Here is a 23,229-nt window from a genome sequence, read left to right as displayed (position 1 = left end):
CAGTGCGGAAGCTAATAAAATAATAATGGAAATAGTAATACGAATAAATAAAAACTGGTTTTACATAAAGTAATAACAAGTGTAAGCATAAGTGTGACGCTAAGTTCAGAGCATAAAGCCTAAAGCAGTCCAAAAGAAAATGTCGCAACAAAAGTACACCCGAAGGTGGTCCTACGCTGGTGATCGTCTGTCAGAAATGCCAGGAAAATCCTCTGAGAAACCACCAAACGTGCTAGCCAACTAGGACCTAGAGGGGCGCAAAACAAAAGCGTGAGTAGGCAAAAACAAAGCTTTTCGAAAACCATTTAACAAATAAGTTCTAACCCCTCGCCGTAAAACCTGTATACTTCCCAGAAAATAGACATATATATATATATATATATACCAATCATGCTCAAGAATATGCCGTGCCAAAACCTCAGAATAAAATGCAAGTGCTCAGGTATAATCATATCACTGTCATATAATCTGGCAGCCGGAGTCACCTAACGTGACCTGTACGGCTGAATCTAGAGCTCAAATCTCAATCTCACTAACTAGACCTGCACACGAGTCGGAACCACCTAAAGTGGTATGTACGACAGGCCTGGGTGTAACATATATATACGCTCAAGTGCTACGATCACGTGAAGGCTGGGCGAGTAATCGTGGGTCACCTACGAGTCGGAACCATCTAAAGTGGTCTGTACGACAGGATTGTGCACCTAACTTGGATCCAAGCTGAGCGTGTGGTGCGGGAGGTGAACATCACGTGAAGGATTGTGCCCAACTTTGGGCGGAAGCACTAACACCGGGGGTGCAGGTTATGAGCTCTCTATGCATCTAAAATCACTACTGAACGTAAATATAAATCACCACTCACCTGGCACTTACCTGTGCGTCTGCAGCACCAATACACACATATATACAAATGCAAGTAACCATGCATAACAAACGGCAATATAATATATGGCATATAACGAATAAACAATACAATTCATTTTCTGGGAAAATATAAGTATATAGGTATATACGGAAAACCAAAAGCCCACTCACTGGTATGTGGAAGGGTCGTAACCCCCCTGCCTCGAGTGACCACGCTCGTCCTCGGGATAGGATTCACCTATATGCGAAACAACTACAAAAACGTTAATTTTAAAACACATAACCAACCTTTAGACATAACCCCACGCGCCCGCCAAGGCACGGCCACACGCAGCGGCCACGCGCAGGCACGTGCCTGGCAATCTGACGGCGTCAATTGATGCTGTCAGGAATATTCCGTTATCCCTAACGGTAACCGTCAACGGCGTCAGGAATATTCCGTCAGATTTGACGGAATATTCCGTCGTCTTCTCCGGCGAGGCTCCGGCGCCGGAAAATCGTAAAAACTTCAAACCTTTGTAACTTCTTCGTTTTTCAACCAAATTTCATAAAATTGGTACCAAAATGAAGCTTACAACAAGAGGGACACAATCATACTACTTTCAAGTGCTAAAATCCACAAAATCTCACCTAGAAAATCACCCCAACTCCGGCCAACCTCGAAACTCGTGATCCCGACGTCCAAAACCTTCAAACGAACCACCCCGAGCCTCCTAGGGACCTCACCAAGCTTCCTACAAGCTTGAAATTCCCAAAAACATGAGAAATTACGTGTGCATGAACGGTACCAAAATCGGGCATCCCGAGTTCGACGTGAAAACGAAGGTATTCTTACCTGAAATGGGTATGGTTGGACTCCTACGAGCCTCACGAGCATGGATATGTGCTTGGTTTCTTCAATCTGTGGAGGTTTAGTGTGTTTGTGTGTGTGTCCGTACAATGGAGAAGGAATGGGGAAGGGAACTGGGCACGGGATAGGGGGTACAGGGCAGGGAAAGTGTGTAGGTGTAGGTTAGTGTGTGCGTGGCCCAAAACATGCCAACAAAAACCCAAAACAACCACAACACGTAAAGGAAACGCACTAGGGGCAAAATCATCTTTTCACGTGTACGTTTTAAAATTCTCGGGACAGCTGTCACAACCTACCCACCTTATTAGAATTTCGTCCCGAAATTCCAAAACAACCATACAGCAACCCCTAGTGATCAAAGAACAACCGAGGATACAAATCCCTCATCCGATCTTCTGTTTCCCACGTAGCTTCCTCTACGGAATGATTCCTCCACAAAACTTTCACTAAGTTCACTGTCTTGTTCCTCAGAACCTTTTCCTTCCAATCTAGTATCGTCACTGGTTCCTCATCATAAGTCAAATCTGGATTAATTTCCAAGGGTTGAGGAGGTATCACATGAGACGGATCAGCAACATAATGTCGAAGCATAGACACGTGAAAAATGTTATGTACTCTAGCCAACTCCGGAGGCAACTCCAACCTGTAAGCTACTTCACCAACTCGCTCTGTGACCATGTATGGTCCAATGTACCTGGGACTCAATTTACCTTTCTTTCCAAACCGTACAACGCCTCTCCATGGTGAAAGCTTCAGAAATACCCAATCTCCAACCTCATACACTCTGTCCGTAGCATGCCGATCTGCTAAACTTTTCTGCCTGTCCTGGGCTGCCTTCAGGTTAGACTTAATTACCTGAACATTTTGAGTAGTCTCCTCAACAATCTCCGGACCCACTAAAACTCTTTCTCCGACCTCTGACCAACACAGCGGTGTGCGACAAGATCTACCATAAAATGCCTCAAATGGTGCCATGCCGATACTCGAATGGAAGCTGTTGTTGCAGGTAAATTCCATTAAATCCAACCGCTTGTGCCAAGTATCACCAAACTGTAGCACCGAAGCTCGCAACATATCCTCCAAAGTCTGAATGGTTCTCTCTGACTGTCCGTCCGTCTAAGGATGATACGCCGTACTATAAAGTAGTATCGTACCCAAAGCTTCCTGAAATGCTACCCAAAACTTAGATGTAAATCGTGGATCACGATCCGAGACAATACTCACAGGAACACCATGGTATTTCACAATCTTCGAAATAAACAACTCCGCTAATCGGCCCAAGGAATATTTCTCCCTCACTGGAATAAAATGTGTTGACTTAGTAAGTCGATCAACAATCATCCAAATGTCGTCAAAACCATTATGTGTACGCGGAAGCTTGTACATAAAATTCATAGTAATATTTTCCCATTTTCACTCTGGAACGGGAAGCGGCTGCAACAACCCAAACGGCTTCTTCCTTTCCGCCTTAACTTGCTGACAAACAACATTAACTTGCTGACAAACAGCACACCTACTCACATACTCAGCTATTTCCCTCTTCATACCCGGCCAATAATAAAATGGTCGAATGGTATGATACATTTTAGTAGCTCCTGGATGCATGGTGTAAGCCGAGATATGTGCTTCATCGAGAATTGCTTTCTTTAATTCCAAATTATTAGGCACGAACATTCTACCCTCTTGCATCAACATGCCATCCGAATCACGAACTCTAAGGTCTCTCCTCCTTCCTCGATCTCGAGCTTGGATCAATTCCTGGGTTTCCCCATCAGCTACCTGAGCTTCAAGCACACGATCAACTAAAATTGGCCTAACTTGAAAATTAGCAAGTAAAGCCACATCTCGATCTTCTGCTTCCAACCTCACTCCCGTAGAACGTAAGTCTGCCAAAAGAGGAATACAACTCGCATACAACGCATTAATATGGCCCTGAGACTTCCTGCTAAGTGCATCAGCCACAACATTTGCATGACCAGGGTGATAATCAATCGTGTAGTCATAATCACTGAGCAGCTCCATCCACCTCCGCTGACGAAGATTAAGATCTTTCTGCGTAAAAAGATACTGAAGACTCTTATGATCTGTAAAGATCCTACATTTCTCTCCATAGAGGTAGTGTCTCCACAACTTCAACGCAAAGACTCCAAATCATGCGTAGGGTAATTCAACTCATGAGGTTTCAACTGTCGCGAAGCATAAGCAATCACCCTACCATGCTGCATCAACACACATCCCAGACCATTCAAATAAGCATCACTATAAACCTCGAAATCCCCACTATCGTCCGGGAGTGACAAAACAAGTGCATGAGTGAGACAATACTTCAACTGCTGGAAACTCCGCTCACACTTATCATCCCACTCAAATTTAACGTCTTTTCTCGTTAATCTCGTCAGTGGTAAAGCAATCACAGAAAAATCCTTAACAAACCGCCGATAATACCCTGTTAAACCAAGGAAACTCCTCACCTCAGTGACGGTTCGCGGTTGCTCCCATTTCTCCACCGCTGCGACCTTCTGAGGGTCCACCAAAATACCCTGAGCTGAAATAATGTGCCCCAAAAACGCAACTTGGTCTAACCAAAACTGGCACTTGCTAAACTTAGCATACAGTTGGTGTTCCCTCAACCTTTTCAACACCAAAGTAAGATGTCGAACATGCTTCGCCTTGGACTTCGAATACACCAAAATGTCGTCGATGAAAACAATAACAAACCTATCCAAATATGGCTGGAACACCCGGTTCATCAAATCCATAAAAGCAGCTGGTGCGTTCGTCAACCCAAATGGCATAACCAGAAACTCGTAATGACCATAACGAGTCCTGAATGCCGTCTTAGGAATGTCATCCCTACTAATCTTCAGCTGATAATATCCAGACCTCAAGTCAATCTTGGAAAACACACAAGCACCTCGAAGCTGATTGAACAAGTCATCAATACGCGGCAACGGATAACGGTTTTTAATCGTCACCCGATTCAATTGCTTGTAATCTATACATAGCCTCAAAGTTCCGTCTTTCTTCCTCACAAACAATACTGGAGCACCCCAAGGTGAAGTACTAGGCTGAATGAAACCCTTATCCACTAATTCCTGCAACTGAACTTTCAATTCCCTTAACTCAGCGGGAGCCATACGATAAGGAGTCAAGGAAATAGGATTAGTACCTGGAAGCAACTCAATAGTAAACTTCATGTCTCGGTCTGGTGGTAAACCAGGTAAATCCTCGGCGAAAACATCGGGAAAGTGTCTGACTACCCTCACATCCTCTACTCTACTAGGAACGGCCTCATCTAACACCACATGAGCTAAATACCCCTGGCAACCTTTAGATAACAACATTTTCGCTCGCAAAGCCGAAATAACACCATGTCTCACCCCACTCTGCTCGCCCACAAAAGTAACCACAGGTAGTGCAGGACGATGGAACGTAACTATTTTCCCGTAACAATCAATATTGGCACGATTGAAATGCAACCAATTCATGCCCAGAATCACATCAAAGTCAACAATGTCTAACGGGATAAGATCAGCTGGCATAACCACATCCTCTACTATCACTGGACATCCTGGGTACACACGATCTACAATACATCTCTCCCCTCTAGGCATAGCGAACTCTAAATCATACCCTAGAGGTGTGGGGCGAGGTTGCGTCACTTGAGCAAATGTATGAGAAATCACAGAATGTGTAGCACCACAATCAATTAATACTCTAGCAAAATAACCAAGGATATTTAACGTACCCATGATCAAATCTGGATTGTTCTGAGCATCCTGCAAAGAAAGATTATGAATACGCCCCTGGGTCTGCTGTCGTCCACCTCGACCTCTGCTCGTCTGGCCACCACGACTCTGAGTGCCACGCCCTTAACTGGGCTGACCAGACTGCCTCGAAGACCCCGCACTACTCGTAGCAATCTCCCCCTGCTGAAACTGTCATCCCAGAAACCACTGAGAACCGCCTGCTGAAACTAGAGGATACGGCATATAGCCGCCAGAATACGAAGGATAACCACCCTGAGAATATGGGTCCTGGGGATACTGATACTGTCCCGGGGCATAAGAAACAGCATCCCCCTGATAATGGTAGGCACCACCTCGACCTGCCTGTCCATAACCACCCGGACCCTGAATCTGCTGAATCGGTGCAGGTGGCGACAAGAAAGTCAGCTGCGGCTTCTGCTGCTGACTCTGGGGACAATTTACAGCCCGATGTCCCATCTGCCCACAAGTAAAGCAACCACTGCTGCCACGCCTACACTCACCAAAATGTCGATTATTACACCTACAGCAAACTGGGGCCCTACCTCTACCAGCATCACCCTGTCTCTGGCCTTTAGCACCACCAGCAAACCTACCTCCACGTCCTTGACCAGTGGCACTGAAACCACCGCTAGAAGAGCTAGAACTAGTGCCACCCCTCTTGAAGTTCTGTGTCCTACGAGGCCCGAGCGACGCCTGACCTTTACCCTTATCATCTTTCTTCTGATTACCATCTTTCTCTTCCTCCTCACTCTCGCTCGGCATATTTTCTGAATCCTCAATCCTCAACAGGATCTCATAAAACTCCTGGTAGGTATCACAGTGGGTAGTGGTCGCCATCGAACGCCACTTCTTCTTAGTGCCTAAGCGGAAACGACGAAGCATCTCCGCCGGATTACCAACAACATCTGGATGATAGCGAGACAAATCAGTGAACCTCCGATAGTACTCATTCGCTGTCATCTTCCCCTGTCTCAACTCAGTGAATTCCTGCTTCTTACGATCAATATACTCAGGAGGCACAAACCTTCTCCTGAACAACTCTTGGAAAACATCACAGTCAGTCCTCTCAGCTGGAGTCAAACGACGAAGTTCCTGCTCCCACGAGGCTGCAGACTCCTTACCCAAAAACCATGATGTCGTCTCAACCCACTTCTCAACTGGGAGATTCCCCTGACTGTGCAAAACACGAAAAGTTTTCTCAATATACTCTAACCATCGCTCTGCACCCTCATGACCCTCGTTGCCTTCAAACTTATCCAATTTCAAATTATACATAGTCTCCAGAGGAGTCCTCTGGGAAGGGCGGATCGCCGACTGAATAATTGTAGCAATAGCTTCCCCCAGCTGAGCAATATCGGGGAAACTAGGCTCAGCAGAGCGACGTGGTTCCCGACGAGGCGGCATAATTCTGACAGAAGACACCAAAACCATTAGAATACTCACAAAAGCACAGGACTGCCAAACCTAGGCTCTGATACCAAACTGACACACCCCGATCGAGATTAGGGCATGCTGGCCGTCACGTGGAAATGACGTAACCATGTGCACAGTGCGGAAGCTAATAAAATAATAATGGAAATAGTAATACGAATAAATAAAAACTGGTTTTACATAAAGTAATAACAAGTGCAAGCATAAGTGTGACGCTAAGTTCAGAGCATAAAGCCTAAAGCAGTCCAAAAGAAAATGTCGCAACAAAAGTACACCCGAAGGTGGTCCTACGCTGGTGATCATCTGTCAGAAATGCCGGGAAAATCCTCTGGGAAACCACCAAACGTGCTAGCCAACTAGGACCTGGAGGGGCGCAAAACAAAAGCGTGAGTAGGCAAAAACAAAGCTTTTCGAAAACCATTTAACAAATAAGTTATAACCCCTCGCCGTAAAACCTGTATACTTCCCAGAAAATAGACATATATATATATATATACCAATCATGCTCAAGAATATGCCGTGCCAAAACCTCAGAATAAAATGCAAGTGCTCAGGTATAATCATATCACTGTCATATAATCTGGCAGCCGGAGTCACCTAACGTGACCTGTACGGCTGAATTTAGAGCTCAAATCTCAATCTCACTAACTAGACCTGCACACGAGTCGGAACCACCTAAAGTGGTTTGTACGACAGGCCTCGGTGTAACATATATATACGCTCAAGTGCTACGATCACGTGAAGGCTGGGCGAGTAATTGCGGGTCACCTACGAGTTGGAACCACCTAAAGTGGTCTGTAAGACAGGACTGTGCACCTAACTTGGATCCAAGCTGAGCGTGTGGTGCAGGAGGTGAACATCACGTGAAGGATTGTGCCCAACTCTGGGCGGGAGCACTAACACCGGGGGTGCAGGTTATGAGCTCTCTATGCATCTAAAATCACTACTGAACGTAAATATAAATCACCACTCACCTGGCACTTACCTGTGCGTCCGCAGCACCAATACACACATATATACAAATGCAAGTAACCATGCATAACAAATGGCAATATAATATATGGCATATAACGAATAAACAATACAATTCATTTTCTGGGAAAATATAAGTATATAGGTATATACGGAAAACCAAAAGCCCACTCACTGGTATGTGGAAGGGTCGTAACCCCCCTGCCTCGAGTGACCACGCTCGTCCTCGGGATAGGATTCACCTATATGCAAAACAACTACAAAAACGTTAATTTTAAAACACATAACCAACCTTTAGAAATAACTTCTCATACAATGCTCAAATGGGGTGTATAAATACACCAACGTGATCTACTCAACCTCAGGAACATCCCCATATTTTTAAAATAATTTTTCACCGTCGCACGCGCCCCCACGCGCCAGCCAAGGCACGGCCACATGCGCCGACCACGCGCAGGCATGTGCCTGGCACGCTGACGGCGTCAATTGATGCCGTCAGGAATATTCCGTTATCCCTAACAGTAACCGTCAACGGCGTCAGGAATATTCCGTCAGATTTGACGGAATATTCCGTCGTCTTCTCCGGCGAGGCTCCGGCGCCGGAAAATCGTAAAAACTTCAAACCTTTGTAACTTCTTCGTTTTTCAACCAAATTTCATAAAATTGGTACCATAATGAAGCTTACAACAAGAGGGACACAATCATACTACTTTCAAGTGCTAAAATCCACAAAATCTCACCTAGAAAATCACCCCAACTCCGGCCAACCTCGAAACTCGTGATCCCGACGTCCAAAACCTTCAAACGAACCACCCCGAGCCTCCTAGGGACCTCACCAAGCTTCCTACAAGCTTGAAATTCCCAAAAACATGAGAAATTACGTGTGCATGAACGGTACCAAAATCGGGCATCCCGAGTTCGACGTGAAAACGAAGGTATTTTTACCTGAAATGGGTATGGTTGGACTCCTACGAGCCTCACGAGCATGGATATGTGCTTGGTTTCTTCGATCTGTGAAGGTTTAGTGTGTTTGTGTGTGTGTCCGTACAATGGAAGAGGAATGGGGAAGGGAACTGGGCACGGGATAGGGGGTACAGGGCAGGGAAAGTGTGTAGGTGTAGGTTAGTGTGTGTGTGGCCCAAAACATGCCAACAAAAACCCAAAACAACCACAACACGTAAAGGAAACGCACTAGGGGCAAAATCGTCTTTTCACGTGTATGTTTTAAAATTCCCGGGACGGGCTGTCACACAGTTTCTTTGAAAACACAACATTTGAAGTATCTTCTGCTGCTCAAGCAATTCCATTAATTCTTGCATGCAATTGTGTTGTGCTATATCAACTATGGGCGTATTGTTGTACTACATTAACGAAACCACTAATGCAAATAAAATCACGGGGATAAGGATATTCAAGAAAACAAGAAATTGAAGAGTTAGGTATATGGAAGATTCATAAACAAGTAGAAACTTTACTGAATTATTCAACTTGTCCACAGAAGTTGAATTCTAAAAAGCCTTCATTCCCATCAACAATTGAAACTTCACCAAATTATTTAATTTGAGATTTATTTTCTTTAATTAAATGGGTATAAAGATAAATTTATATTTTGAATTGGGTTTGGAATGATAGTTTAGGTAGTAAATTTGGGCTTAAAAGAGATACTATTTTTTTAATTAAAAATAATATGGATGTAAAGAATAAGTTGGATGTAAAAAGATGTTATATGGATTGAAATAAAATTTTCCTAATAGTTATCGTATATCTAAATCATATGGGATTAGCTCTCTACAGAACTTTCTGAACCGAATAAAATTGGTCATCAACTTAAAATCGTGCAAAATCAGTTCTATTTGAAATTCTCCGAACCAAATAATATTTGTCGTTGACATAAAATCGTGTGGGATCAGCTCTATCCAGAACTCTCTAAGCCGAATAATATTAGTCACCGATGTAAAATCGTGTGAGGTTAGTTCTGTCTAGAGCTCTCCGAACCAATAAATATTAGTTGGTGACCAAATAATATTTGTCGTTGACGTAAAATCATGCTGGATCAGTTCTCTCCAGAACTCTATGAATCGATTAATCGTCGACCTAAAATCATGCGAGATCAGTTCTATCCAGAACTATCTGAACTAAATAATATTAGTTGTTGACACAAACTGAAGAACTTGCAATTTGTCTTCAAGTACAAAAAGGTAAGCAAAATCCTCCATTTCATTATTGTCAATGTTTGTTGCTGCCATTTTGTCTTCAAGTAGGACTTATATGCAGCTGTTGTGCGTTATGAGCTCCTAAAGCCAATCACCAACTATAGCCTAATGTAGAAACAAGAGCATTAATCTAATGACCATCAACCCATATTTATCCAATCTAGCTTTCGACATTTAGAGGAAAACTTTTTGGAACGACATCTTCGTTGATGCAAATTTTTGCCATCTCTAGCTTTGACGAAAAAGCACCTGCAAAACAATCAACACCTTTGATCAAGAACCTAAGGCTTACGCGCCCACAAGGTTAGGGGGGGGGGGTTAGGCCAATGGATCTCCAATGCTTAAGTTAGTTTCTCTGAGAAGAGTAAAGTGTTTAGGGCTTTTAGGGGTAGCAAAAGTTTACCGAAATTTGGTAGAATAAGGGATATATATAGAGGAGTGGCCGGCCATGCTGTTACGATTTTACCCTACCCATAGCGACATCCTATTGGCCAAGTTTTTATGGAGAAATATTCTCAAGATATTAAATAGGAAATAATATATTGAGATAATGGGGTAATTATCCTTAATTGATTTAAATAAGGATTACTTACTTGAATGGAGTCAATATTCAATTGGGAATGTATTAAAGATAGGATTTAGGTAATTAATCCTTATTTTTAATGCTTTGACTTTTCCTTGTCAATGGCATGTAAGCTGTAGGTTACTGTATTCAGTTGTTGGGACCTTCAAGGGTGTGAGTTGTGCGTGGGAGTATCTGATGAGCTTGCCCATTTAATGAGGGCAATCTTGTCTTTCTTGAGCAAAAGTTCACATGTCACTTTTAGAATTTTTGGGATTATTTTAGGCTCCACAAATACCCCCACACCTGCTGGGCTGTAAGTAGAAAAAAGGGGAGTAGGTGTAGAAATCTCAAGCTGCATGGGCTTGTAGAGTTGTTTTCCAATTTGAACTTGATCACCTTCCTTGATTTAGAGATAGACTTCTTCTAGGAAAAGGAAACCAATTGCCCCCAATACCTATTTAATTATGCCTTAAGCAGGGGATTAAATAAATTTGGAAAACAATCATCATTCCAACAAGGAAGAGAGAAGCCAGAGGAAATTTGTTCCCCCTCCCCTATCTTTCTTCTTCTCTTGTCCTTGCAAAGAGTCGTCTCTCGTTGTTGTTCTTCTTCTCCGTGCCGCACAAAGGTAAGAAAAATTTTAATTTTCTTCTTCTTAATTTTTTGGAACTCCGGGGCTGGAAAAATTAGCTTAGCAAGGGCTGAGGAGGTGTGAGAAACGTGGCAGGGGTGCCACAGGGCTGCTATGTTATAGTGGACAGCGTGGGCTACTAGTGGTGCAGCACAGGAATCGACTCGGCTTAAGCCAAGGTGCTAGAAGCAAGAGCAAAGCTAGGTTTGCAGCTAGCATGAGCCAGGTGATGGCTCGGCATAAGCTGAAGGCGAGGAGCAGAGCTGGGCTCGGGCCCGCTGGAGCTTGTAGGAGAAGAAGAGAGGCGCAGGGCATTCACCCCCTCGCTGGTGGACTAGGCCAATAAGCCTTTAGGCCAGTAGTGGTGCGCTAGGCACGAGAGAAAGAGCTAGAGTCCAGGCTGTGAGGCTTGGCGTGCTGCTGGGCTCTTAGGGTTTGGGCATGCGCTAGAGGAGAGAGAGATAGTAAGGACTGGGCCCTCTTGTGGCCTGACCGTGTAGGTGAGCTGGGCCGTGGAGCTTGGCGTTGGGGCACTGGGCTCTGCGATCCTCTCTTTTTTATTTTTTATTTTTATTTTTTTGTTTCTCTTCTAGCGAGCTGACTTCTAAATATTTTTCTTCGTACTTTTTGCAGGGATATTGAGATGTCTTCCTCTGATTACAAAACTGACGAATACCCCTCACTTTTATACCGTCAAGGTGGTTCTTCCAGCAAGGTGGGCTACTTCAAGGCAGCACATGTCAAGATTAATTTTGATGAGCGGTTTCGAGATTTTCTTAAGACGTACAAGTATGCGATTCCGTCAGGGGTTCGCGTCAAGCAAGTGAAGGATGATACCAGCCATGAACCTTGCAGAGAGGGTGCCATTAGTAGGAGGAGGGCTATTAAATTCCATATGTATTACTTCATGCTAGGATTTACTTTCCCATGCCGCGTCTTTTTTCAGGAGGTGATCTGCCCCATGAAATGCGATTCTGCTCAGTGCTCCCCAAATGCAGTTTGTGCAATGGTGGGTTGTCCAACTTGAGTAGGTTTTTTTGTTTTGGCTTGACCATAAATTCTGGTACTTCTTTGAAATCGGCCACATGGAGGGTATGAGGCAACTGATGTCTCGCGATAGGCTACTTGATGCTTCCTGCAAAGGTGATAATAGGTGGACAAGAGATACCTTGAAGGTAAGTGGAAAGTGGGAGTCTGACTCATCTCCTGAGCTACATGTTCCGACTGTCTTTATCAATGGTAAATGAATTGCTTCATTCCTGGCCTGCTTGAATTTTTGTTGAGGTACTCCATGACTTTAGTTTATTGATAGTCCTTCTTACTTTGTGTAGATTTGGAATTTGGCTCAACTCCAAGAACTTCGGCGGATATGAAGAAAGTGCACATCGCTTTGGCCATTCCTGTTGAATACCATAAGTGGCGCTGGTTGCTCAGTCCTATTCATCGTGAGAAATGCGGCATGTCTCCAAATGAAGAGATAAAGTGGATATAGGATCAGGTTCTTTCTCACCCGATCACCGCTGTAGAGCCTACTGCCAATGAGGGTGGAAAGAAGAGACATTCCTCACCTGCTTGTGAACCTTCGGCAGAGAAGTAGCCACAGACTTTTTTTGTTACTTGCAAGGGCTAGTTTACTACTAAGAAGCTTGTCATCAATCTAACTTATCCCAAGGGGACGAAAAAGACCATTGAGTCAGAGCCTGTGAAACCTGATGCTCCGAAGGCAGCCACGACCATTGCTGAGAAGATTGCCCAGCGGAAAGGTTTAGTGGTGCCCCCGGTGTCTGGGTTTGTGTCAAAACGGATATCAGGAGCTAAGTTCGATTTGGCTTTTGAGAGGCTCACCGCTATGAAGAACGGGAAGATAGATTCTGTTACTAAGATAGCGCCTAGGCTTGTTCCTTCTTCCGTTGCGACTGATTCATCTGCTGAGAAGGGGAAGTCTACTCGCACGGACAGTTGTGAGAGATCCACCGAGTTTGAAGCTAGGAGTTTCCCGAGGTTTGTTCGTTGTTGAAGGCTAACATACTTGAAGACGTTGATGTATGGGCCAAGTTTGTTGATAGTGTTGGGAAAGTTGTCGTCTACTTAGACTCTTTTGTGAAACGTCCTACCTACTCGAGGAGGTCTTCCCTGATTGCTACAATGTATAAAACTTTGATGATGTGGTATAAACTCACACACAAATTAAACCCTATAAATTATGCAATCGTAGTACGAGTAAGTAGGGATCCTTCTATTCCAGGGATTAGAAGAGATGCTAATCAACACAAATTAAACTTATTAAACTGAAAACTAAGTTAAACTAACAACAAAACAATGACTAGAGGGATTTTGGACGAATTTAATTAAAACAAAAGAAAATGGCAGCAAGTAAATTAAGTTGTGAATGAAATATAGATGAAATGATAGCTAAAGGATTCTTCTCCACGCATGAATCATATGCATACAAATCGATCTCCAATTATTCTTCCTATAAACCACAAATGACAATGCTCCAAATTAATTGTGAACAACACTAATTAACTCTCAAATTTTCATAAGTTCATTGAATTGGACTCAACAATGCAACCAAATTATTTTTCTCAAGTTCCCTTACTATGAAAAGCATGATAGAGATACATCTCCAAGATCATTAAGTTATGTGAAAATCATAAGCATTGACAAAGATATTCGTAACTATGAAAATCATGATACTCTTGCCAAGAATTTACTTAACTCAATCATGACTAGCGACTTTTACTACTTGCAAATATAAGTTCATAATTATTAGGTGAAATTCCCTTATATTCTAGTATCAAATCCCTGCATGCAAACTAAGTGTGCACCATTAATAAACATACAAGAATAAGTTCTCTATAAAGCAAATAAGTAAATCACATTCATGTCTTATGAAACAATAACTGGATGTAATCAATTTATATAAAACATATGATCATGGCTTCGAATTCACCTCTAGCTAAAAAGAAACTTAGTTACACATGTTCATCATAACTAAAAAACAATCTAAAATAAACATTGAAACTTAAAACAAAGAGAGAAAGAACTCTGAAAACTCCAGCAACTTCAATGGATGAATAGCAAGCACGATACACCCTAAATCGCTGCAATAATTTCATATTTATAGGAAGGGAAAGGTTGAATCCCAGGAGGAAGGGGTTTTGGTGTTTTAAAATATTTTATAACTTTAAGGATCAGTAGAAAGTGTTGGATTATGATTAGGATTCCTCCTTCCAGCTAGAGATAAGATAAGATGAAGTTTGATAATATAGGATAAGATAATGTTCCTCTCCAACTAGGATTCCTCTTTCTTGTGTAATTCCTTGCCTTCCATGCCTCAACTTTAATTCCGCCAAATTTTAGCACATGTCTAGCACCATTTAAACACCAGAAATGTCCAACCCATATGCTATTCATGCATGCTATCCAATATGAGCCCAAAACTGCTCCAAATTGCTCCATTTGGCTATTTATTGTTATCTTGACCAACTGGACCTAAAATTACTATAATAAATGGAAATTAACTAAATAAATGTAAAGAAATAAGATAACAAAGTCACATAAATACGCTCCTATCAAATTCCCCCACACTTAGCTTTTGCTAGTCCCCGAGCAAAACAAAGAAAACAAAACAAAACCTAAACCTTCCAACAATTGCCTCAGGGATAGGTAATGGGTCTTCGTCATGTACCAAATGACTCAAATGGTCAGCCACTACATTCTCGCTTCCTTTTTTGTCTCGAATTTCCACGTCAAACTCTTGGAGAATAAGCATCCAGCGAATAAGCCTTGGCTTGGCTTCTTTCTTCGTAAGTAAGTACTTCAAAGCTGCGTGGTCAGAGTAAATTATAACTTTAGTTCCAAGTAAATAAGACCGAAACTTATCCAAAGCAAACACAACAGCAAGAAATTCTTTTTCAGTAGTGGAGTAATTCAATTAAGCATCATTCAAGGTCCGAGAACCGTAGTATATGACATGAAGCTTCTTGTCCTTTCTTTGTCCCAAAACAGCTCCTAAAGAATAATCTGAAGCATCGCACATAAGCTCGAATGGAAGACTCCAATCTGGTGGGACAATGATAAAGGCTGAAATTAACATCTCTTTGAGGTGATTGAATGCCTTTTCACATTCCTCATCAAACACAAACGGCACATCCTTTTGTAGAAGTCGACACAAGGGTGTTGGAATCTTTGAGAAATCTTTGATAAACCGTCTATAGAATCCTGCATGTCCAAGAAAAGAATGAACATATCTCATCGAAATAGGAGATGGTAAGTAGCGTACGAGATCTATTTTAGATTTATCAACTTCGATTCCCTTTTCTGAAACTATATGACCAAAAACGATGCCTTGTTTTACCATGAAGTGACACTTTTTCCAATTTAAAACAAGGTTAGTTTCAATGCAACGTTTCAATATCAAAGTGAGATTAGTTAGACAATCATCAAAAAAATCACCAAAGACAATAAAATCATCCATGAAAACTTCAATAATCTTCTCAACAAAATCTGAAAAGATGCCACCATGCATCTTTGAAAGGTGGCCAATGCATTACATAAACCAAATGGCATTCGACGATAAGCAAAAGTACCAAATGGATAAGTAAAAGTAATATTTTCTTGATCATCTGAAGCTATAACAATTTGATTATATCCCGAATAACCATCAAGAAAGCAATAAAAAGAATGACTATCTAACCTTTCAAGCATTTGATCAATGAATGTAGAGGAAAATGGTATTTCCTTGTGGTGGCATTGAGCTTCCTATAGTTAATACAAACTCTCCAACCTATTTGGATATGAGTGGGCACAAGTTCATTCTCTGCATTCTTTACCATAGTGACTTTAGATTTCTTTGGTATTACTTGAATTGGTGAAACCTAACAACTATCCGAAATGGGATAAATGACTCCACAATTTAGAAGCTTGATGATCTTCTTTTTCATAACTTCCATCATTTGAGGGTTGAGTTGCATTGAGCCTCTTGATTTGGTTAGCCCCCACCTCTAGAAGTATGTGATGCATGTAGGTTGTAGGACTTATTCCCTTAATGTTGGCCAAAGTCTATCTAATGGCTGTTTTGTACTCTTTCAACAACCTAACCAATTTCTCCTCCTCTAATACCGTGAGTGTTGAAGAGACTATGACTGGCAAAGTCTCTTTGTCTCCTAAGAAAACAGACGGTTAAAGTTGAAGTTGTTCAAGTTCAAGACTCTGCTAGGAAGAACAATAACGAAAGTGGTAACATTAGTAAGAAGGTGGTCGGTGGTAATATGGTCAAACCCAATGAAGGTGGCGGTGCACCGGCTAAAGCTGGCGGTGGTGGTGGCAACGGGGGTAATAAGAAGCGATAGATTCCCCTAAAAAAGTATAGTAGTTCCGATGCAACCACATATATCCTACAGAAAAGTTTTGTTCAATGAGTCAGGTACTACTTCAAATGATTCGGTAATGGTTTAAGCTCAAGAGGGGGTGCCTAAATCACTGAAGATAACAACTTGTTAATAGAAACAGAAATTGGAATTGGATGAAGAGGCTTACCAAATGTTGTGACAAAAACTCAAGGGCAGCCACAATATCAAAAATTTCTACAAGATTAGGCTCGACCATATTGGTTTTGAGTCCAATTCCTTCGGCAATGGTTGTCTCAAGTGCATCGCTATTTAAGAATTCAAGATATTCATGTGCCAAAGAATCAACTACATCAATAGAAAAATAAGGATGATCATCAATAGGATACCTCATAGCTTCATAAATATTAAAGTCAATGACATCGCCATCAAATTCCATTGTTAACGTCTCCTTGAACACATCTATCTTGGTTCGGGTTGTTTTCATGAAAGGTCTTCCAAGTAATATTGACAATGGTGTAGAGTGGGCTGAATCCTCCATTTCAAGTACATAAAAATCTACTGGAAAGATCAAGTGGTTAACCTACACCAAAACATCTTCCAAAACTCCTTTAGGTTATAAATTAGATTGATTAGCTAATTGAATAATAACACCATCGTTTTTAAGCTTTCCCAGATTCATAGATGCATAAATGAAGTGGGGCATGACATTAATTGAAGCACCTAAATCTAACATAGCACATTCAAACTTGGTATTACCAATAACACAAGGGATAATGAAACTACCTGGATTTTGCATTTAGGTGGCAGCTTTCTTTGCAAAACTCCCGAGACATTTTCACTTACCTATACCACTTCCTTTTTGAGATCTATTTTCTTGTTGTACAAAGCTCTTTAAAAAATTTAGCATACTTTGGAACTTGCTTTATTGCATCAAGAAGTGGGATATTAACTTGTACCTTTATGAAGATTTCTAAGATGTTTTTTTCATTTTCTTCTTTTCTAGATTGCATAAACTTGTGAGGAAAAGGTACATTTGGTGCAATGGGCTTAGAAAGAATTGAATTTGGACCAAACTTACTTGAATTGGGTGGTATAGGGGCTTTAGAAGGCTACGACAAGGTTCCTTCCTTCCTTGTCATGGCCTTGTCTTCCTACTCTTCTTTAAGCAGCAGTTTTTCGTCCTCTTTTTTGCTTTGTTTGGACATTTTTGGATTAGTTCCAATCTCCTTACCACAGTTTCAAAACCTTCCTTTGGATTGACAATGGTTGAACTATGAAGTTTGCCTTGTTTTCTAAATTGTCCCATGAATTCTACTATCTGTCCAATTTGATTCTTCACGTCGTCCATCTCTTTAGCTTGGTTTTGTAAACCCTGAGTCAAAGAAGTTAGTGTTTGAAGAATTTTATCATAATCCATTGACGAACCGAAATTTGGTTGGGAAGGTTGTGGGAGCGACTGTGGTGGTGCAAATAGCCTTTGATAGAGCCCTGGAGGTGGCTGTCTATATCCATCTTGTTGTTGAGTTTGTTGAGGTTCCCTCCACTTCATATTTGTATGATCTCTCCAGCTTGGATTGTAAGTGCTGGAGAATAGGTCACTCTTTGGTTGATTTTGGCCTTGATAACCTATGGTATTGGCACTTTCCCATCCCTCATTCTCTATTAATTGAGGACATTGATCAGTAGGATATCCTTGCATAGAGCACACGCCACATACAGCTACACTTTCCACTTTAGATTCTTCAACAACTTGTGATATAAGAGTAGAGAGATTAGCCATTTGAGATTGAAGTTTTGAAATAACACTTACCTCATTGACTTGGATTGGGCGTGCATGTTCTTTTTCTCCAACTTTTTCATGTTGTTGTGCATTCAAGGCACGATTCGCTATTAAAATCTTCGCAACAACTGGGGTTTTGTCAACTAAAGCACCTCCAGCTGAAGCATCAAGCATTTGTCTCTCAAGTAGAAGTAGTCTTTCATAGAAATATTGAATTAAAAGCTCTTCCTTCATTGATGTTGTGGACAAGATGCAACTAAAGTCTTGAAACGCTCATAATACGCTCGAAATGATTCTCCTTGGCCTTGTAGAATTCCACTAATTCTCTTCCTCAAAAGAATGACCCTTGAAGTTAGGAAGAATTTCTCTAAGAATGCTTTCTTCATGTTTTCCCAAGAGGTGACGGTTCCAGGTGCTAATTCAAAGAGCTAATCTTTAGCCTTTTTTTCTAAAAGAGAGAATAGAAAGGCTTTCATCTTCAAAATATTCTCATCCACATTAATTGGTGTCATGCTTGAGCACACAACTTCAAATTCCTTAAGATGCTTGTTCGGAATGGAAGACACATTACAATCCTCCTCACTAAAGGTTAGGAATGCAGGAGTTGAGGGGGAAAGGGTTTTGGTCATCAATATACTCTAGGTAAGGTTTCTGGTATGTTATTCTGAATAGCAGACGAGCCTGTGGTTGAGCATTCTGGACCACCATCATTATCAATTATGCCAACTCATTTCTGAGTTGCTGGTTTGCCATGTTGTTGTGCGGGGTATAAGGAGATCCCCACTTCGAGCTATGTTCATTGCCTGAGAAAGCTTCCTTTTATGGTTTTAACCATCTCCACCTAGCTCCCCCTCATTTATTAGCCAATGATGATGGCCTATAAGGGAGGGGTTTGCCCGCAGTCATAGGCAAACTCATTCCACTATTTTCTCCAACTTGCTAAGTCATGCCAAACTTCTTTCCTTCTAGCCCGATCTACCCTCACCATTTATTGAGAATAGTAAAGGGTCGGGCAAACCTGTTTCCTAGATCTCTTCTTCCTCTAGTCGACTGGTTCCAACTTCTTCCTTCTTCTTCCCCTTATCCTTATTTTCCTCGAGCAAAGGAAATAGAGGAATCACTGGTTCTTTCTTCAGGCTTGCTTCTCTGATCACCTCTCTGGCATAACCATTTCTTGGTGTTGAGTACTCTAATTCTAACTTTCTCTGCAGAGTTCATGTTAAGGAACATAGTCTGCTAACTTATCTTCTGGTTTCCAAAGTGATATTCTCCATACTTCTCAACACTTGCACTATAGTAGCTTGAAAATCTTCATTTGTAACTTTTCGACCTAACTTCTCAGAATAAGTCGGGCTTTCCAGAATAGCAGGATCTTGTAAGGAGGGAAAGTCTTTCGAGTGATTTGTCATGTTTGATCATTTTGGACAATGGGGTTGCCCATACTTTGTTTTCCACCTGAAAGTTCACTCATTTCTTCTTCTTGGCATACAAGGTTACTGTGATCCCACCAGGCATGCCAAAATTATGTTCAGGCAGGATTTCCCTTACACAGCTCCTCGAGGAGGTGACACTTTGTTGGTTGTCGGGCAAGTTCTTGCTGCTTGGTGCAGTGCAAGGAGAGTTTGTAGTTAATTTGAAAAGTACCTTTGTAGGGCCTTTGGTGTAGGCCTTGAGGCTCACAATCAAAACTAACAAGGATTTGAGTGTCCCACTGTTATCTTAGTACAACAAATTATTGAATAGGAATGAGTTAAGTTGATTACTTGCGCCCCAAGTTACTCTAACTTCTTGTTTATCAAAGGATTGTCACAGATGGGTTAAGTCTGTATTAAGTTCTTTTCTTGCCTTGTAAACAAGGACTTTTAGTTCATAATCTTGTATGTCCAAAACAAAGGGAGTTCAACCATCTTTCAACCACTTCCTCGATCACAGTTTGTTTCTAATGAAACCAAGTTTATTAACTTAACTAGATTCGAATACAAATGAAACTCTTAAGTAGAAAACATTTGATAATAACTTGAATACATGCTGGAAAGTATATTAAGCGACAAATCTACTAAATAAAAGTACAAACAAAGAGACTCGAGCAAGATTTCACCTTGTCAGGCAAGGTTGAACTTCTTGCAACTACTTCTCTTTGGGTTTACAGAAGGCTGTATGCTAAAAGGGATGGAAACTAAATAGGTTTTACATGAGGGAATCGATACTACAATACTAAGAAAGGTAGCAGAGCTTTTACACTAGACAAATGATGGCTTTTCCTAAGGGAACTATAGCTAAAAAGACTGAATCTTGATAAGTTTCAGCTTTCTGGGTACGAACTGGCTTGAGAGCAGAGTTTGTATGTTTTTTTATTGGTTGGTTGAATGTCCTTGTCTCTGGTGTCTCTTTCTCCTTTTATAAACAAATTGGCCCGACCCTTCTTGCCTTGCTTTAACTAAGATTATTTGGAGGGTAGTGAGTCATTGCTTTATTTACTTGTCTTGCCCTTGAAAATGTGCTTTTGGCTGGTGGTGAGTTGGTCTCTGTCAACTATCACTTCCATCATAGGAACATGGTCTATGACTTAGCTAAAAATGGCGTTAATTCACTACAGGCAGGCCTATCGACTGGGCTTTGGGCAAGTATCGTTTGTTTTAGTGCCTTTGGGCTTTCACTAGCATGAAGCCCAATGTTAAATATTAACCCAAACAGTAAGCGTTTCCATTCATATCTAATAAGATATAAAAATAAAACAAACCTCGAATTCTCTGTACTTAAAACTTTGAACTTGTAATATTAGAAACACAAAACTTCCACCCTCAATCCCGAAAGACATACTTGATTCTTAAACTCAGTCATGTACTAAGGTAGCAACCCATGATACGTTTTGAAAAGCAACCCTAGTGAAGACCTTCAAACCTAACCTCCCAAGCCTCAACATTAACTTTGGGGTGCATTTAACAACCATTTTGTTTTTCATTAACTTTTTTTTTAACAAACGATATTATCTACACTAAGGGAGTGGGGGAGTGAGCTAAGCCTCACAATGGGCTAGCAATAATGTTATTCAAATTGCCCTTGGCGAGAATTGAACTTAAGACCTTTTACTTACAAGTAAGAGAAATACCACTAGACCGTAGTACTAAATAAATAAGCATACTCAAAACTGTTTTTTCGCTTTTAATGTTCATTTTTTCTTACTAGAGATGCATCATTCCCATTTTCCTCCATCATTCATTCTAGGGGTGGGCAAATGGGTACTAGACTCGCGGGGTGAGCCAAGTCCTTGCCGTTCGAGGCAAGATTGAAAATTGTAAAACACAAATTGGGCGGGGTACGGCAAGTTCAAGAAATTAATGGGATGGGGCGAGTCCAAAAGTCCCAAGAAACAGGGCCCCGACTGGACTCGTTTCTTCCAAGCCCACTCAGTTTCCCGGTCTAAAAGTCTAAGTTACTACATTGGTTTTGTGCAATACATTAGTACTTGTACTACATTTGTTTTCTTTTTATTTTTGTTTTATTTTTTTCACTCATTTCACTTAATTGTTTTCACTCATTTCACTTATTATTTTTTTCACTCAAACCCTCGTCTTCTCCATCCTAAGAGGCCCACGATCCCCAAACTCCATTAAGGACAAGAAGATAGGAGCAAGCTGCTGACCGACAAGAAGAAGATCGAGGACTCAATCGAGAGACAAGATGGAGTTGGAGAGCATCTGCAACCTAATCACAAGGTGAACCTGGGAGCTGCTGGCGACGATGTCGGCAAATTGTTGATGATTCTCTTCTAGTGCCAGCGGCCTAGGTCCTAAGATCGGCAAGGTCGACTAAGTTTCTGCTGCAAGCGTTTTTATTAGGATTATTTAGGTTTTGTGAACTTGAAATTTTATGTTTTATCTGGGACTTGAAATTATAGATCAACACTTTTTTTTTTCCTATTTGTAGAACCTTTTGGTCGAAGAAAAGGAAGAGGAAATCATATGGGAATGGATTGAAATTGCTTAGATTCAGAAACCCTTATATATTGCACTTCTTTTATTCTTTGAATTCATGGTTAATGAGAAGGAAAATTGGATTTGTGGGTTTGTATGAAAGAGTTCTATGAAAACCCTCATCTAATCCCTAATTTGCCTTGAGAGTGCAGATCTTGCAATGGTTTTTTTGGTGGAATCACTGATAATTGAAGAAGCGAATCTTCAAATGAGGAGAACGAAGAGGGACCGTGGGGACCCGTAGAACTGGCCCATTTCAAAAGGGTTGGGTTAGGTCCGGATCCTATTTTGAAAAGTCCAAAACCCGTCCTGTTTTATTTACGAATGGGTTCAGTCCGATTCCTTCAATTTTGGGCCTGGCCCGGCCTTTGCCCACCTCTAATTTATTCCTTGTGCTTCCTCTTTTCTTCTAACCAAAAAAATGAAAATTATTAAAAGCTAAAATCAACATGGTTATCAAACATGCCCTTATAGGCCATCTCCAATGGAGAGGGCTAAACGTCCAAAAACTAAAAAATTGTCTGATTACCCAAAAACTCATCTCCAACTGATGGCTAGGCTATAACTCTATAGAGCCCACCAGACTATTATTTAGCCAACCCCTCTTAACCCTTTTTTGGGGGTCAGCTCCTCATTTGCAATAATTGATTCATATTCAAAGACTCAATTTGAAAACATTCAACGAGTTTAACTAAATTAAACAATAAACTTAAAACTAATAAATTATTGAGAGGACTATGTTTAGCCCTTTCGGTTGGAGATAGCTTTAGCTTTATCTAAATCAAATCAAAGCTTTGCGCTCAAAGTCACAACACTAAATGGGGG

At 41.3% G+C, this 23,229-nt stretch overlaps 2 long non-coding RNA genes across 3 annotated transcripts; both read right to left on the bottom strand.

The window, feature by feature from the left end:
- Positions 1-236: 236 nt before the first annotated feature.
- Positions 237-1,815, bottom strand: LOC148691241 (uncharacterized). 2 transcript variants are annotated; one of them, XR_015956006.1, is made up of 3 exons: positions 1,700-1,815; positions 1,495-1,598; positions 237-1,117 (listed from the first exon to the last, which is right to left on the bottom strand). It is a non-coding gene; the product is annotated as an uncharacterized LOC148691241 (long non-coding RNA). The 2 variants fall into 2 exon arrangements; XR_015956005.1 differs by having other exon boundaries at positions 239-1,102.
- A 5,393-nt stretch (positions 1,816-7,208) lies between these two features.
- Positions 7,209-9,138, bottom strand: LOC148691240 (uncharacterized). The gene is made up of 3 exons (XR_015956025.1): positions 8,833-9,138; positions 8,628-8,731; positions 7,209-8,129 (listed from the first exon to the last, which is right to left on the bottom strand). It is a non-coding gene; the product is annotated as an uncharacterized LOC148691240 (long non-coding RNA).
- Positions 9,139-23,229: the final 14,091 nt, after the last annotated feature.

The sequence above is a fragment of the Pyrus communis genome, chromosome 14 (assembly GCF_041283825.1).
Source record: "Pyrus communis isolate YQ-2024b chromosome 14, ASM4128382v1, whole genome shotgun sequence".
Classification (NCBI taxonomy): domain Eukaryota; kingdom Viridiplantae; phylum Streptophyta; class Magnoliopsida; order Rosales; family Rosaceae; genus Pyrus; species Pyrus communis.
The sequence above is the reverse complement of the archived record's forward strand: the minus strand, read 5'-3'. Positions and strand labels throughout refer to the sequence as shown.